The following is an 18,179-nucleotide window of genomic DNA, read 5'->3' as shown; positions in this document are numbered from 1 at the left end:
TCCTGAGTCCCCCTGCTCTCCTGAGTCCTGCTCTCCTAACTCCCTCCGCTCTTCTAACTCCTTCTGCATTTTCTCTATCTGAGTTGAAACTCGTTTTGTTTTTCGCCCTCTTACAGGGGCAACCAACATTGTATCTGGTGCCCCCGGTGGTTGGTTAAGTTGGAGTACATACGGTTCAGACTTGAGGGTGTCGCATTCTGCCCTGAGGACGTTATAACTAGACTGGAGGGCGTCGTGCTCAGACTGGAGAGCGTTGTGCTTACACAGGAGGGCGCTGCGCGCTGCCCGGAGATTGTCGTACCCGGACTGGAGGTCTTTGTGTTTGGACTGGAGAGTGTCATACTTGGACCGGAGGGCGCTGTGCTCGGACTGGAGAGTGTCGTGCTCGGACCGGAGGGCATCGCGCTCAGTCTGGAGAGTGTCATGCTCGGACCGGAGGGCGCTGTACTCGGACTGGAGAGTGTCATGCTCGGACCGGAGGGCATCGCGCTCAGTCTGGAGAGTGTCATGCTCGGACCGGAGGGCATCGCGCTCAGTCTGGAGAGTGTCATGCTCGGACCGGAGGGCGCCGTGCTCGGACTGGAGAGCGTCGTGCTCGGACCGGAGGGCGCCGTGCTCGGACTGGAGAGCGTCGTGCTCGGACCGGAGGGCGCCGTGCTCGGACTGGAGAGCGTCGTGCTCGGACCGGAGGGCGCCGTGCTCGGACTGGAGAATGTCGTGCTCGGACCGGAGGGCACTGTGCTCAGACTGGAGAGTGTTGAGTTGGGATTGCAGGGAGCTTTTCTCATCCCAAAGTTTTTCTGCGTCAGCTCTAAGACTCTCTTTCTCGTACCAGATTGAGTCTCGTTGGTACAGGAGATCTTTTCTCTCAGCTTCAAAAGCTTTTTCTCTCTCTACCTTCTCATCCCAAAGTTTTGCTGCGTCAGCTCTAAGACTCTCTCTCTCAGGAATGGTATTGACTAAGGCCCAATAAGCATTAGCTAGGCCCAAAATCATTTGTGCCTCCTGAGATCTGCCTGAGCCACAACATTCCTGCCTCAAATATGCAATCAAACTCTCAGGATTCTTCAAGTGTTCAGGAGTGAAGCTCCATAACACTGAAGATGTCTGTCCTTTGAGAATCTCTTCAATTCCCTGCCACTCAGTATTCTCTGGTTCTAGGGAAGACTTCCTCCGGATGTTATAAATCCAGATACTGAGTGAGATTATTACAATAATCAACAGTAAGATCAGGGAGATTAAGAGTGTGGCCCACTGATCATTCAAGAACTGCATAAAGGATTCATAGAAAGAAAGAGGAGCACGCTTAAAAATCACCATTTCTGTATAATTAGTTGCATTAGTTGCTCCCTCTGGAGCTGTATACAGATACGAAGTGAGCATTGCTAACCATGCTTTCAATCCATTATACAATTGTATAGCTCCATAAGAAAAAGTGGCTAGCTTAAACATGGCCCAATATGTTCGGAGCGTCTCAAAAAAGGAACCAATGGCACACAGTCCCTGGTAAAACAAATTTAGTAGAGAAAACATCTTTTTTCCTCCAATAGAGAGAAAAAAGTAAAAGAAAACAAAGCTCAGCAGTGTTTATAAAATATACCGGAGTATTGGCAGTCCGCCTGGACTTTCAAGGTCAAGCTCGCAGGTGCAGAATCGCAAACACGAGATAGCTCCTTAACAGGGAAAAAAACTCGTAGCTCTGTTAAAAGCTAAAAGAGCAACAGAAGAAAACACAGAAAAACAGCAACTCAATTTGCCCGCATTCTCCACCAAAATCTGTCACGGTTTGAACTAAAAATCCACCTGCGTCCGTGACAGGGGGCCGTAGGCCCCGAAGGGGCCCTAGGCCGAAAGGAAAAAATTAATTAGGGAAAGAAAACAGCGGCAACGATCTAAGGAGGCACACTTATTTACTAAATACTATATCGAAATACAGGATAACACAATATAATACAATATAATTGAAAATTGAGCTAACGAATCAAGCAAAATAGGAGAGAGAATGAGTCCCGTAACCGAGAGGCCTACTGTGAATCTAGGCGAACGGCTGAAGGCTCCCACACACTCCCCTGAACGCCAGAACTCGAAAGACCTCAGTCTGTTCTGCGACAGAGTTAATATAGAGTCCAGGTCCCGTGACCTATCGTGTTGTTCCCTGGGAGATGTAGTCTTCTTCTGATAAGTTGCAGATTCAGTAAAATTATTCATGCTTTATATGATGTTATGATGTGGAATACTGATAGCAAAAATTACAAAATTATTAAACCATGACACACGAAATCAAGCTTATTGAGTGCAACTCTGCACTGGATGGCTCAGCAGCACTTGAGAACCAGCAAGTTACTCACATACCACCAACTCTGCTCCAATTGCAAAACACGTAAAATTTCAGAAAGTGCCTATTTCCAACCATATAAGTACAAGGCAGCATAGGATGATAGATTGGGATGCTGATGTTAGTCTGTTGGTACCAGCCATGCAAGTTGTAGCCTGTGGCTAGCACGCAACAGAGAGGGGAAGAATGAAACTACAGTGTGGGTCTTTGCCATACAAAGAACATAACTCTCTGTATTTGATTTTAATTACCATGCCTAAAGCCTGTGTAACCCTGCATGAGAAAAGATAGGCAAGACTGCTCTCAGTATTGAGAATTAGAAAGCATATTATCAGTAAGTCCTTATCAGGTCTTTGCATTACAGGACTTCAGGAGTAAATACGTCTGTATAACTGTAAAGTACAAGTTCTCACTTGTCTGACAGCAAAGAGCTCAGAAGTTTCTGACATGGCCAGCAGACCACCATTGGGACTGGAGCTGTACTCCTCCTGGGAAAGCAGTGCAGCTGACTGATGCATGGGGTCAGCTACGGGGAACACCTCAAAAGTCAGCTTTCCTGCTTCTCCTTCCTGTCCCTGAGCAGCTACACTTCCTGCAGAGGGAATGGAGCTCTTAAGTTCCTTAAAAACTGCTTTGGCAAGCTCCTTGCTTCAGACAGCCCACGCTGCTGCGGTAAGAGGCAGCAGTCAGAGGAAGAGTAGAACAAGCTGAGGCATTAGTCCTGCTGGGAGGAACCAGGCCCAGTGGGAAGCAAGGTCAGCAGTGCTTCCTACTGCCTGCCTGGGTGTACCAAGGGTCACAGGAACCTAGCACACTCTTTTGTTTCAATTAAAGGCTTTTGCTTAATCTTATTAAATATTTAGGCTAATTCTGGAGTTAAACTGGTATGCAGGCCTTGTTACAACCAGCTAGTCTGCCACCAAGCAGCGAGCACCCTCCTCTACCATTTATGTACCCTCCTCAACATTTAGGGAGCCAGGTCCCCAAGCAATGATGGACACATGCTGTGGGGAATTCAAGAGCTCTGCTACCCTTTGACCTAGCCATGCAATTAGCCAGACAGATCTCACACAGGCCATCAATCTTCTTACCAAATGCCCCAACCTAGGTGCAGTCTCTGTTTCTCAAGCCCAGGGAGCATTTCTCAGTGCTTGCTCCCAGCAGGGAGTAGCCAAGTGCTGCCCATCTCTGACTCTGCCCCCTGCTATTTTGATTAGTTAGGAAAACAGACTTGCTAAGCTATTAGGATCATTACAATAGTAACCTAAGGTAATTACATCGTCAAACAAGCTGAAAAGAGCTGCTGTGGAAGAAGTTGTGCCTGAGGTGGCAGAGTAAAAGATCTGCTTTCAGGACCCCTCTATTCCCAGCTGCTTAATGCATTCTAGTTTTAATATTTTATTAGAAACAAAAAAAAAAACCTAACTGCACATCACAGCATTACATGCCACTCTTACCACAGGGAGATACACCTCCTTCATAGCTCCCAGCAATAAAGAAACAATTCAAAATACAGTTTTCAAGCCCAAAGTAAACCAGGTCTTCAGGGTTTTTCCCTGAGCTTTTAGCATAACTCTGGATTCCACATACTGAAATACAATATGTTTTTCAATTCTCATGTAATCCTTACTAAAACTTCTGTTCATTACATTAATAAAATTCCACAAGATCCTAACTTCTAAGGCTGCAGAAGCAGTCACAATACAAGCAACACCATGGAAGCAGCAGCTCAGAGGAAGTCAAGATGGGACAGATTGGGAATATGAGTTTGGAAGTATCACAACCAGGCAAACCTACAGGTCCCAAAATTTGTGGGCTTCTCCATCTGGCCAGATTGCTGAGCCCAGAAGCAGGCAGGACTTGTGACACACATAACACAGCCCTTGTTCTTGCCCTTGCCACTGAAGAGCTCACTGCTCGCCTCTGGCAGCTGCCTAAATTTCCAGCCCCAACATCCTGCAGCAATGCGTGCAAAGGTCTAATAAATGAAGCTCACAACTTTCTAACTCCACTGTTTGTTCACAGTCGTGCATTGTTTTCTCCTTTTCCTCTCCACCCTAATTGCTTTCATCACTCAGATTTTTTTACATGTTTTCCCTACACCCATCCTTCACTAAGAAGTCCCACACAGTCTTTTCAACAATCCCACCCACACACCTCTGATTTTCCACATCACCCTACAGAGCGATGCCAGCTCTGCAGAGCACTTCACAGAAGACCATACAGTCAATTTCCACAGCAAAGTATCTCCCTGCTTCTCCTTCCCTATTCTGTGATGACACTCAGGGCTGTTCATACCTGTCTAGCAGTAACTAAAGCACTAAAGCAGTAACATCTCAGTTGCATACATGACCTGGTTAGCACTGGTGTGGCTAAATCTGAACTATCAGGGTGCTCTGCCCTAGGACCTGGAAGAAGGCATTCCTAGGCTAGAACTTTGGGTTTCCAACAGACAAGACATAAGAGACTGAGCAAGCCATGCAGCAACACGAATTGCTCCCTATCCCCTGCAGCATCTCCAGCTTTCAGGCTCATAGTGACAACAGCAGAGCCAGTATGCAAAGCACAAAGCCCAGGACACATGCAAGGAGCAGCAATGGAAGAGCATCATCTTGTTCCACAAGAGTGGCTGTGCTGGGAGCAGGTGCATGCAGATGTTATCACCACATCAGTCAAGGTGTGGGGAGACAAAGTTAATTTTTAATTGCAAATCTGCAGCGTCAAACTAGACTCTGCACTGCCCCCACCTAGCCAGCACTGCGTGCTTGGTGCTCACTGGAGTTTATGACACTTGGCTCAGGCTGGCTGGTACGTGCCTGTGCTGTGCAGCCCTGTGGTGAGAGCACAGCCTGCTGCAGCACCAGCCCTGCTCCCACAGCTCAACACCTCAGCTGCCAAGATCCTGCACACTACAAATAAGGGGCTCATTTGTCAGTGTGGCAAAAGAGAGGAGCAAGCAGGAATAATCCTAACACAAGCAGAGTAGGCTGGCTTGTGTCTGTGCTTCACTGAAGGAAAAGCTTTTTTCTTTACAGAAACACAGGTGCAGCAGCCACTACTGTCTCAGCTCTGCAGCCCATCCAGTGCTCACAATGCTTTGCATCTTGTGCCCGATGCAGCAGCTGAGATCATTGGAAGAAAATGGGAGTGCTCAGGTGGCAGAACCGCTCCCCCTGACCCACACAAGTACCTGTGTCAAGGTGGGGGGGATTTCCAGAATTCCCTATTGCAGAATCCAGATAAGCCACAAACTGCAGAATTATTTGAGGAAGGGACATTTAAAGGCCATCTAGTCCAACTCCCCTGCAGTGAACAGACACCTACAGCTACATCAGGTTGCTCAGAGGCTGGTCCAATTTGACCTTGAATGTCACCAGAGATGGGGCATCCACCAACTCTCCAGGCAATCTGTTCCAGTGCTTCACTGCCCTTATTGTAAATCGGGACAGATCTTTGCAGAAGCCACAGGCGGTGACAGAGCAGCCACAGAATGGTCATTCGTGCTCCTATAGACGGCTCTGAAGGCCATGACCTCCCTTGGTATGGGAGGAGCCCTCACCCACAGAGCCCAGCTAATGGGAATGTTTGACTTTCCATGCAGGTGAAGAACAAACACTTGGCAATCAGGCAGCCTTGTGGTCATCTGGTTGAGAAACTTGACAGCTTGGCACAGCAGTGCCAGTTAATGAACAAAGGCAGAGTTGCTGAGCCTCTTCTAACCAAGTACAGCACTGCCCTAAGGCAGAGATCCGGTAATGCACAAAGAATACCCAAGGGAGTTCATCTTGTTGACATTACAATTCAAAGGCCTTGGACTTACAGTACACCTGGGACATACGGCTTGTCTCCAGCAAGCAAACAACCACCGAGCCAATGAAATGCTCAGGTCTGAATTCAATGAGCTTTTCTTCAAGCTCCGCTGAGATAATACCAACTGCGTAGTGACCTTGAGAGCATAAATATGATCACATTCAAGGTGCAGACTTTCCAAACAGTATCTCTTGTTTAGTTCCAGCAGAAAGATTGGAGGGACAACCTGGACCTGGAAGATTAGGGCTGCTAATAGGGGTTGCACTCCCAAATAGGTCACTTCTGGGGGAACAGATAAATGTCTGTGGTAGAGCCACCGAGTCAACTATAGCTTCTAACAAAGTGTCAGGAAAAGTTAGGAAATAAATAAATAAATAAATGTTTGCATAATATAGCCTTCTGAAACAGAAAACGACATGGAGAAAATGATTATGGGGGGGAAATAAGTTAAGAGGAAGAATCTTATCAGTCATTACATCTATTCTAGATATAGTTGCTCCTTAAGTAGAAACCATTGCCTCTAAGCTAGAGGAAATTGCAACAAGGGCTCAACACAAGCAGCAGCGTGGCTCTCTCAGCCTATAAATGGCAGCGCAACAAACTGCTGCTGCTTGTTCAGGTTTTGGACAGGTATGGTGACACCCTAGCACAAGTGTCTGCCAGACATTTGCATACAGCTCAGCCATGCTTGCTGCCCTGGAGCAAGTTGGGTCAGCAGTCAATACCACTGACAAGACCAGATTTCCAAGCAATGAGTTTTTATCAGCTTACAGCACTGAAATAGATTTGTTCCCAGTGCACCTGATAAGACACGAAGCCTTTCAGTTTCATTTCTGGAGTATGCATACCGTTAAGTGCAATAATCTGACCAACACATCACCCAGTGGGATGACAGTTTAGAAAGCACCCTAAAGACTCTCTATGGTCACAGAAGTCTTTCAGCATGTTTTTCAACAGCAAACCTACAGCGCATTTTGCAGAACGGAAATATGTATTTTAGAGATGTGATTCCGATGTGTGAAAGGAAGTGATCAGATATTTATAAGCCACCACCGCTGCACTTACAAAGAAACCAACGTACATTTTGGTATCAAAGAGCAAAGCAGGTCTCACAAGAACCCATGATCCTTTCTGGGTGTTTGAAAGAGATGCAACCAGATTTTAAGAACATCTGCACCTCCCCCTTCAGACAGAGAGCCAACATTTAAGCATGGCTTCACTCCCTACAACTTGGAAGCAAAGTTCTTTGCTATTTTCAGTCTATGCACACATGCTTGCCCAGCACGACAATACTTGCAGGACACTCCATTCCTCCAATTTAAGCAAATTTTTCCATTCAGCAAGACCGAAGATACAAGCTTGCCAAAAGAAAAAAGGAAAAAACAAACCCCCAGAACCTGTTCCAGATATCTTTTAGTTCTTCCCCTGCTAACTCCCCCGACCTCCACAAACAACCTTACCAGAAATAACAAAAGAAAAAGCCAAAATATTGCTTTTGTTTGTTTTGCTTCTTGATTACCACCTACTAGATCGCTATTTGTGTAGGGAGCACTTCAGGCAGAGTCCAGAGAGGTTCCTGCACTGACTTATAAACACTGCAGGTCACATCACAGTGAATACACACATTTCAGAAAACTGGTTGGGCAGCTCTGTCACTTGACTACACAGGCTATTAAATGGCTCCAAAACAGAGACCAGCTCAGCTTTGTGTGTTCCTCCCCCCCTCCCATCTCCAGTACTGTTACACTGTAAACAGCATCTCTGCAACAAACTCCTGCACCAGCTCCCCAGGGAGGAACAAAGCCAAGGGGCCCACCAAGCATTTACCATTGGCTTCAGGCCCACCAGCCTGGAAATCACCATACAAGCACAGGGCAGGCTCCCAAGCCTCTCATGTAACTGTACACAGCTTTCCCAGAGGTCAGCAGAGCTCATCCAAAGCTGCACAACCCCTCCCATTACAGTGTAGCTTAGGAGATACCTTCCTGAGACTTCTGCCTCTCCAACTCAGTGAAGCCACCAGAACTCCAGGCCCTTCTGAGGGTGAGAAGAAAACCTTCAGGTCAGCTTTTATCTAGTGAAGAGACAGAGGTTCCCTGTCCCTGCACTAGGAGCCATCAGTAGTACAACTGATTTTATCTTTGCCTCTTCCTACATACGACGCAAGAAGTCAAGGTCAAGGACTTTCTACTGTTAAGTTCCCTTTCAAAACAAACCAGTTCTCAGTTACTTCCATTTTCTCAGATGTTAGGGCAGATAACTACAGCGTGTTTAAACTCAGCACACCCGTGCCAAACACATTTCTGAGAATTTACAGGCATCTGCCACAACTGGAAACTGAAGTTTCCCATTTCCTATGATTCCTTCCAGGAATTAGCAAGGATGTAGGAAAGGTGCAGAAATTCACTTTACAAATGTGAAGTTTTTGTCAGCTGGGTTCCTTGGTTGGAACTGGAGCAAACACACCCCAGCTTTTTCCCACCATGTAGCCCAGGAATGCAGGCCTCTGCACAGAGCAGTGGATGGGCTAAGAAGAGCAGGGCACCCCCAGCAGGAAAACAGCTAACCTCAGCTGTGCTCACCCTCCACCCTCCCCAGCAACAGCAGGGTTTCCAGCAGCCCAGTCCATAACTGAAGCCAGGGGAGCGTGGGAGGATGAGCATTCCCTCACGCTGCAGTCTCTGGAGGAACGTGGACACCCTGCCAGGACAACCAACTGCCTGCCAAAGTGCTCAGGTCCCATGCTGCTGGGCATGACCAGCTCTCCAAAGAGCTGAGGTATCTTCTAGCCCCAGGATTCCCCAAAGAAATTCCCTCCTCAGGGCCCATCCATCTGATCTTGGAGTGGCAGAAAAGAAGAACAACAAATAAACACCTAATAAAGCAGAATTCCTCTGGCTCATCTTCTTGAATGGCTGTGAAGCTTTAGAATTAAGTCAGCTTTCTCCAACAAGAGATGAGACGGGTTATTAGTGTAATCATATCACATGCTCTGTATCAGATTCTTTGCTGACAGCAAAGCACTGATCCCAAGAACCCAAGGTTTTAACCCTTCAGCCCCACAGACCAAGCAGAGCTGGAGCACTGCTGCAGGTCCAGCATGATTGGAAAGTAGCACAAGTCCACTGACGCAATGAGTGTCTTAGCCCATAAAGGGATGCCCCTGTTGGCTTATTCCCAGAAAGAAGCTCCTTACTATTTATGATGTCAAGAACCTTGTTTTTGCCAAACAGACCATTTGCTAATTGCAGCATCCTCTCAATTTACCAGCTGCCTGCATGCCTACAGCTACTGAGCCACCCTGCTGCCATGCTACCGTTTTGGCACTGGTACGCGTGACTGCAGCACAGGCCACAGATGGATGTCTCTAACAGTGCAAATCAAGCAAGTTAACAGGTATGTCTTGCCCAGGAATCTCCAAAATCAATGGGACAGAACCATTCACAAGAAAAAAAAAATTTTAAAAATCACCACATTTGTCTGTGCTCAGTGCAGCTGCCTGGGGTGAAGATTTCCTTCTGCTGGGCTGCCTGAGGTCAAATGGATGGGACACTGCAGCTCATGGGGGTGGCCTGCCTGTGCTTAGATGGCACTGTCATCATGAGGACAGACATTTTGCAATATCCTGAACCTGGGCTGCCCACCGCTACCAGCATGCACGAATGAAGAGAGAAAGGCAGTACTATTTATTGGTAGTTAAAGTTGGAGGCACACTTCTTGACCCAAGCACACCCCTCCCTCCAAAATGAGGATCCAGAGAGGGCAGAGGGGAAGAAAAGCCCTGAAGTATAAGAGTTCAGAGCACAGATGTTGAGTATTTCTAAACAGAAATACCCACCTGCAACCACATTTTCCACTTCTCCTCAATAACACTATGTCACACCTGTGTCACAGCAGCCAGACCCCCTGCTCATCCCACCACTGTGGCAGCTCTGAGTCAGTTTCTGGAGTAGCCAGTCCCAGGAAGAGCTGCTGCAACATCTCCAAGAGTACCATAGCACTGCCTAGTACTTCTACCCTCCACCTTTGCAGATTCTAATCCTCACTCCTACAGAGAGGAATAAAGCACTTTACTGTAAAGGGCACCATTGTAAGCAGCAAAACCAGCACAAGCTGTTGCAGAAGCTGCAGCAGAGTAGCTTTGTTCCTGACTTAACCCTTCACTAAGTTCAGTGCCACAGGAAGGAATATCAGAAGACAAAGCTAGGAGATAAAGGTGTGAGGCTCAGCCAGCTAGAGTAGAGGCTGCAGGGCTTTCAGTTTTACTGCAACAGAGAGCTCTGGCAGCTGAGGTACCACACACCTGGGTGCATGTAGGAGTTGTGTTCCCAGCTGGCAGCTGTGCTGTTTGGCAAGTGACCATGGCAGACCTCACTGAGCCATGTGAGACATCAGTCAATTTCAGACTTGCTGCCCACAGTTAGAATTGCCTCTCCAAAGACCATCCAGAAAGAACTAAAAATCTACCCACTGCAAGAAGCATTACATGCATAGGCTGTGGACAGAGCTGCTTGAGGCCAAGAGGAACAGACATATGGGATATGTTCCCCAGGAATTTGGCAGTTAAAACAGACAGCAAGACTTTCAGAGTTGGGTCTGATCCAGGAAAAGGAGGGGCTTCTCACTGTCCTCGGGGATCCACACATGGCATTGCCTCCAGCTGTCTGGAAAACAGGCTGAGTCCAGCCAGAACCCAGGCAGGCCAGGGGCCTCAATGTTTCCCTCGAAGGGTCTCCTCTTCTATATTTAGAGCAGAAGCGCTTTGGAAGACTGTTTGATGGAGCAAAGTTAGAAAAAGGATGGAAAAAGCAGTTCTGGGGTGTTGGGGTTTTTTGTGCTTTTTGGTTTTTTTACTTTAATGCAGAGATAAACACTCCCATTTTTGAAGGACAAAACAAAAAAGACAGGGTTATGTTTCATCTTTAATCAGCAGACTACAACACAGGTTATCATTACTTTTTAATAGAGCTGCAGAGATTTATTTCTTTATAATACTTTGCTCCACCATGTTGGACTCCCTTCAGGGAGTAGGCTTTGGGGGAAGTAGTGCTATAAAGGGATGGAAAGTACTGCAGTAATAGCGGGGTGTCAAAGCCTTCATTTATAGCAAACAAGCCCAAATGCAGCAGCAATGAAGTAGAAACGAAACAAAAGAGCTGCTTACTTTTAGAAGACCTCACGTTGGTAGGGATACCCAGCAAGATACCCTTGCCAACCCTTAGATGAGGTCTGGGAAGGGGTAGATCCTGGCTCCACTCCTTCCCGTCACTCAGGAGCACTGCATGCAGCTGAGCTCCCCTGGGTTGGCCCTGCCTTCTACCAGCTGCTCAATCACTGCTTCAGGCCCTAACAGCATTTCCGCTACAGGGGAAGACATCTCTACTTCCCATTAGTTCTGCAATATCTATCAAGCCAGTCTTACTAATAACAAACTGCAACCAGTGGTTTTTCTCCTTTGGCAGGAGGCTCCCAATGGGAGAACAATCCACCACAAGAGCAGAACTTGGGTGATGATGCTCTCCAGAGAGATGCTGGCATCAGATCAGGCCACAGGCGAGAGGCACCATGACCTCCCCTGCAACAGGCTGGCCCAGATCAGCTCACACGCCACCTCAGTGGCTGTTTCCCCTGACAGCAAACACCCTATAGTGACAGAGAGCAGCTGTTTAGACTCCTGTGGGACAAGGCCGGATGCACAGCCATCTAGTTGTATACACACCACTGGGTCTTGCTGGGAGCCGACAGCTGGGTTTGCAAGAAGCTTCCCATCTGCCTGGAGCTGATATGTAGCAGGAACTCACTGTTTTACAACAGCATCAAGTCTCAGCCACCGCCACAACACTGACAGCTTTGGCTACTGTGCCCCACAGGCTTGGAAGCCACAATGAAACACAATGGAAAGGGATACAGAATCAGCCTCCGAAACCACAAGCAGAGCCACGACATCAGTGCAGCCTTTGAGGGCATTAAAGCTGCTTGTGCCATTCCTCAAAATAGCCCCCACTTGAAATAGCCTCTTGTGTAGAGGCAGCAGCTGGCTTAGTGCCCCTTTCAGCATATACAGGCTCCCATGCACATTCAGCAGCAGGACCTCAGTCCCCACAGTTGTGTTACAGGAAACCTTGGTGCTGCACCACAACACCGTGCTCTGCAAATGTCAAGTGTTGCACAGCTGCGTCAGAACTGAAATCTTCCCTCATTAAAAGTTATTCCTAAGAGAATGCACAGGTTTACTGCACAACTAAGAGAGTCTGGCTCTTCAGTTACTGTGTGCAATGTCTTCAGAAGACCTGTGAGAGAAAGAGACCTAAAAGCAAAGAAGAGCTCAGCCTTGTTGGGAATGTCAAGGCAGCCCCTTTCTCTCTCACTGTTTTTTTCCCCAGGGAGATGTCAGTTAGAATTGCTGCCTGCCATTTGAGCCCTTTTTCTTCAAGCACAAGGAAGATGCTGTGCAACAGTTGCTATTTCTACTTGGTCAGTACAGAATTCAAGGCAACTGGAGCGGGGATGGAGCCCTGCTGAACTACAGGTCCCTTAACCCAAGCCCAACTCAGCATTCTGGGTCCACACTCAGCTTAGCTCTGTGAGCAAGAGCAGCAGAAGTGCAGTGACGGGACATGAGGCAGTTTACTTGGTAAAAGCCTGCACTAGGAATCTGAGGCCATTCCAGTAAAGCCACCCAGGACATGACTCATCCCAGGACTTAGTGCGTGCCCACACATGACCAGCTCCATAGCAGTCAAGAGCATTCTCCAACTGTGCCATGTTGGCATAAGACATGTTTCAGACCCAGTGCCTGAATGGTGTCCTTTTGTGTGTCTGCAAACAGCTCGTTTACAAGCAGGAAAGGGATGAACTGATCTGCTCACATACAGGCACGTGGGTCCAAAGTCTCAAAACACACTTGATATTAACATCACTGAACGCAGCCCTCCGCTTTAACTGCTGTTCACACATATGGCATAGTCCTCATTTTTCAAACAGTGCTAAGGAAGCAAGTTGCAGGACCAAGAAGAAATTGGAAAGGAAAAAAAAAAAAAAAAAAAAAAAAAAGCAGAAAAGGAGTAAGACATTCCCCAACATGGATATTTTTGCTGTAGAGCACCTAGCAACCCAGAAATGCCTCTGGAAAGATCTAACCTGAGTGTCTGAAAGCCAGCATGCAGCCATTTTATGCAGCAGAGGAGTTCTAGTTAAGTTACATTTCAAAATTGATTCCCAACTGCGTTACAAGTCATCCATCACAGGAGACAAGCCAACTCTGAATGCCTAGAGTTTACTTATCCATATATCATAGGATGACAGCAGCAGCCTTTGTGCTATTAGACAAAACAGCCACATCCAGTGACAACGAAGCCCTTCTCTGGAGCAGGTCTGACAAACAGGCTCCTTCATTCCCAACAGGTAGAACTGCTTTACAGCAAGTCAGTGCCCAGCCATGCAAATCACCATAGACCAACTTCTCCACCTAATTAATCTTTACCCAACCACCCAGTGGGGCTCTGGCAGGTGGCTGTGGGAACAAGGATAGTGGATTGCAGCTGTGGGAAGGAGTGCATGGCTCCAGCTCTCACCTCTAAGCCCTCTCTTTCCTTGTGCCTTTTGACTCCAGTGCAATTACTTTTGCCTACAAGGGGAACTCTGCATTGTATAGCTTCAGATTTCTGGGCTGCTGAATATCCTAATGTATATAGCTCTTTCTAGATAGTATTTCTCCAGTTTACATAGCCACGGGATTACCATCACACTGGAAGGGATAAAGCTTACTGCCAGGCAACAGCTTTGCAGCAAAATCTCTTTGTAACACACCTGTCTTACTTAAGGCTGCACTGCAGAGAAACTAAACTAGCAGCATCCTTAGCAAATGCCAATAGCCCTTTGCCAATTTACAACTCTCCTAATGGCACAGCAAAGCTATCAAGCTCCTTAAAGACAGGCAGGCCATATACTTCCATAGCAAGTGTCAAAAATTGAGTACATGCACTGCTTTTATTTGGCTGCGTCCCAGTTCTGGAGCTCCACCAAAGAGAGAAAAGAACTAGAACCAGGCAGCCCGCACATGTGCCTCTTCCCACAGGAGAAAGCTGGCCTTTGGCTTATTTTCCTTCCCCTGTATTGGATGAGCCCCAGGCTGCCTGGCATTCCTGGTTCTGCTGTGTTTGAGGGGTCTTACTTGGATATAGGGACAAGACCCCATCTGCATGCTCTGGTCCCCATCCATCTTAAAAGGCTTAAGTTTTATTCCCTTTTTCTGCTATCACCCATGGAGCAGCCCATTTTGCAGAGCTGCCCACAGTCATGCCTCATCTGTCTTCCAGGATATCAGCTAGCTCTGAATCTGTCAGCGCGCAAGCAATGATTTCAGCAATTTCCAGCATGCAGTTCCTGGTGCTTCACTTATCACCCTGTCAAGGTGCAAGTCAGCCATTAACTACCTCAGCCCTCATAATAAGAGGAGCTTTCAGCAGAGCACACAGCTGAGCAACAAACAGGCTCTGCCACAGCTGACTGCTCATCCAAAACTAGCAACCTCACGTCTGGTGCTATTTTTCTGCCTTGCCAAGAGACAGCCTCTTCCATATGTAAGGACTCCAGACCCCACAGTGTTATGATCTACACTCACAGACAAATGAAGGTGGAGAGCTAGGAGAGGAAGGTTGTCTATCTGTGTTAGAAAGATTAAGTTCATGCAGTTAATTCAGATGCTTGCAGATTTCTTTCAAATAGAGTCCCCACTTGCTGCACAGGACCAGGGGAAGCAGTGTTATCTCCCTCTATCCCTCCAAGGCACTCAGTCACAGTTTGAGCATTGCTGGACCAGGTGAGCAGGGAACCAATGCCATTTCCTGCCCATCAGCAAGTAGGAGATAAGGTAGAAAGTGACTACCATATGCCTCAGGCACCACTCAAGCAGACCAATACTGACTACCTCACATGGCACAGGGCATGGTCCACCTTACAGTATTGCTTTGGATTTCCCGTAACAGACCCTGAGCTATCAGCGCTCAAGGTCCATGCAGCAGTAGCTCCCTTTACCTCTGCTGAGTGCTTCCTGCTGTAGTAGTCCTACCAAAAACCACAGCTACTGCTTGGGATGGAAAGTTCCTTCACACCTGTGAGTACCAGATCTGTAGTTTCTATACATGCCTTTCCAAATTGAACATCTATTGAATGAAAACCTGTTGCCCCTAGATGGCCTCCTGCAGACTTATCGGTGTGATACAAGGACAGAGAGATACAGGAGAAGGATAAAACCTTTCCTCAGCTACAACCAGATAAAAATTTTCATATTAAGATCCCTCACACTTAATGAGGGGCTTGAAGGCAGGGGTGGCTCAGGTAATAGGAGAAGATGTGTATGGAGCCCGGCTTGAGTATCTCCCACACCAGCTCACAGCTGCAGGTCATGCTACACCTGTCTGTCCCAGGACTAAAATAGAGACAACAGAAATGGAGGAAGTCCAGATGAGCTGCATCACTAAAGCTGCTAAATCCTCTTAAGGGAGGAACTTCAATGGGGTAGGACAGAGATTGCCTGTGGGAGGGCTTTCTCCAAGTACTAATCTCGTGCCCTGCTCCATTTCTATTGCTTGCAGGTAAGAAGCAAGCAAATGCTGCGGACCAGAGGTGGTGGTTCTCACCAGATGCCTCTCTCCAGGTCTTCAGAGCAGAGCCATTACAAAGGGACCCTGAAGTACGCTGACAGACTTTCAGACAGCGAGGTCCTGGCCATATGCCTCCGCTCTGCACTCCACAGCCAGCCAGCAAACACCAGAGCTGAGGTGTGAGCCCAGTGCTATGTGAAAGGGATTTTCTCAAGAACAAGTTTGGAGCTCCGGTCTCACGCACAGGATGGAAACACTAGAGCTGGTCCAAGCCATGGGAACACTTCATCCTGAATGAGCTATATGCACTTTATGGATGTACTAAAGCCAACATTTAGATTCCAAGGCTTTTTTTTTTTCTTTTTTTCTTTTTTTTTTTTTTTTTTTTTCTTTTTTTCCTCAATACTGAGTGCTCAATTTGATGTTAAAACACATGCAGCAGAGCTCCTGTGCTGTGGAGCAGAGATGGCACACCTGGGCAACAGCAAGCCCTTATCCGTGTATCAACAGACTGGTTAGGAATCACACTGCGTGGCAATTCACAGCCATCATCCATCCAGCTGCTGAAATTCAGGCAGCACTCAGAATCCTGCCCTTCAACACTAGCTTGGGAGAAAAAAAGACGGCAGAACAGACTAGACCCCACAACGGTATCGCAGCAGGGCTACGACTACCACAGTCGCATCTCACCCAACTCGAAGGAAGGATAGAACGCCGCTGTGGACAGCGGGGCTGCCCACGTCCCACAGGGCACAGCCGGGCACGCTCAGCCTCCTGAAACTGCCTTTTCCCGCAAGGTCGACCTCTCAGAGCCGCACGCAGGACTGCTCTACGCCGTAGAGACGGCTTTTGGGGTACAGGAGGATCTGCCGGGCTCACCCCCACGCCCCCACCTCGCGGCCCCTGCCCCACTTGTAGCACAGCTCCACCAGCGCCGTGCCGGCCGCTAACCGCAGCCCCAACATGAGGCCGTCCGCAGCCCGGGGAGAGCCAGGCACAGCCTCGGGAACGCAACCTGCCTCGGCCAGCCGCGGTGCGGGGCAGCCCCGCACAGCCCGGCGCCACCGGCGCCGTCCCGCGGAAATCCCCCGGCGCTTCGACCCAGCCCCGCACTTCCACCCACCGACCCCGCACCGCGGCCCCAGAGGAGCTGAACCCCATCCGGGAACGAGCCCCCCGCGCAGCAACCTCGACCCCCTCCTCGCGGAGCCTCTCCGCACCTACCTGCCTTTCCGCTGTGCTCGCCGCTCCGCTCGGTCCCTCCGACGCTCTACCCCTGAGCTGCCGACCCGACCACGGGGCGGAGTCGGTGGTTACGTTCAGCCAGATCTCGGGGCGGAACCCACCGCCCCCAGGCGGCCCGTTCGGGTGTCCCGCACCTGACCTGCGTGGTGCTGCCCGTATCTGGGCTCTTCTAATGTTCATTAGATAGCGACCCGAGCGTTTGTGCACTTAAGGCCGTTCATCTCGCTGCAGCTCTCCGCTGGGTGAAGCCAAAAAACCCAATTTACCAAACAGGTCTTTTCGCTGCCCCGGTCACCCTGCGCACATCAGCAGTGCTACCACGTTGTTTCCATGCAAGCCGCGCTCAGCCCTCGCTCGGCTGTTTCGCCCTAGCGATTATAGTGCTGCGGTGACAGTGAGGTGCCGGGCTGCTGACCGCTGCCATTGCATTGTTCTCACTTCTGTGCAGCAACTCGCTGCCCTCGGCGTGCTCACAGAGCTGCTTCTTTGTTCTCGGTGAGCAGGATAACGTCACACCGGGATCCTGCCACTGTTTCCTGGGCAGAAATAAACAGCGAGAAGGCTATCCAACAGGAGTAACGCTCCAACTCCTCATTTTAAACGTGGTAAAACCACAGCAGCTGAGGCAACCCTGGAATGGGAAGGTTCAGTGGTCCCTCATCCTTCTGCGAAGTTGTGACCACACAGTGGGTGAACACAGGCCCCGCTGCACTCACCTCCATCATGAGCCTTGGGTACCATGAGCGGGGAAGGGCCATGGACCTCTGGAGCGCAGGTCCTGGGCTGGGTGCTGAGGCAGAGCAGAGAGAGTGGGATGGAAGCAGAACAGGTGATTCACAATGCTTTGGGCTTCTGTAGGTGTGGTCTCAGCACCCCTGTTTCTGCAGCCCTCCACTCCTGGTACCCTGTAAACCATCTCTGTGAGGCCAACTGCTTGCCTAAGATGAGGGTGTATTTTGCATTGGGATTGCTTGGGTCAGTATCCAGAAACTAAATAATCCTGGGGGAATGGCCTCCCTACCTGTTGGTAGCATTCCAGCATCACATTTCAAGCAGTTACCTTGAGTAAAACCACCCTGTTCTCAAATAGAAGTGTGAGGAGAGCTTTCCCCTCCCTCCTTCACTCTTTAATGGGCGTTGTCCTTCATTTAATGCCTGGTCAGCCTTTCACCAGTTGCTTATAG

The 18,179-nt window shown here is 48.7% G+C and overlaps 1 protein-coding gene across 2 annotated transcripts in view; it reads right to left on the bottom strand.

The window, feature by feature from the left end:
• The window catches only part of CD82 (CD82 molecule), a 41,526-nt gene extending 24,479 nt beyond the window's left edge, over window positions 1-17,047 (bottom strand). The window contains exon 1 of one of the 2 annotated variants that reach the window (XM_085550243.1): window positions 8,127-17,047. The gene's annotated coding sequence lies outside the window, so the exon portion shown is untranslated. The remainder of the gene's footprint in view (window positions 1-8,126) is intronic. The other variant, XM_015864528.3, reaches the window with a different exon arrangement.
• Between the last annotated feature and the right edge of the window lie 1,132 nt (window positions 17,048-18,179).

Source organism: Coturnix japonica, chromosome 5, assembly GCF_054131305.1.
Source record: "Coturnix japonica strain WE chromosome 5, WE-NBRP24, whole genome shotgun sequence".
NCBI classification, from domain to species: domain Eukaryota; kingdom Metazoa; phylum Chordata; class Aves; order Galliformes; family Phasianidae; genus Coturnix; species Coturnix japonica.
The sequence above is the reverse complement of the archived record's forward strand: the minus strand, read 5'-3'. Positions and strand labels throughout refer to the sequence as shown.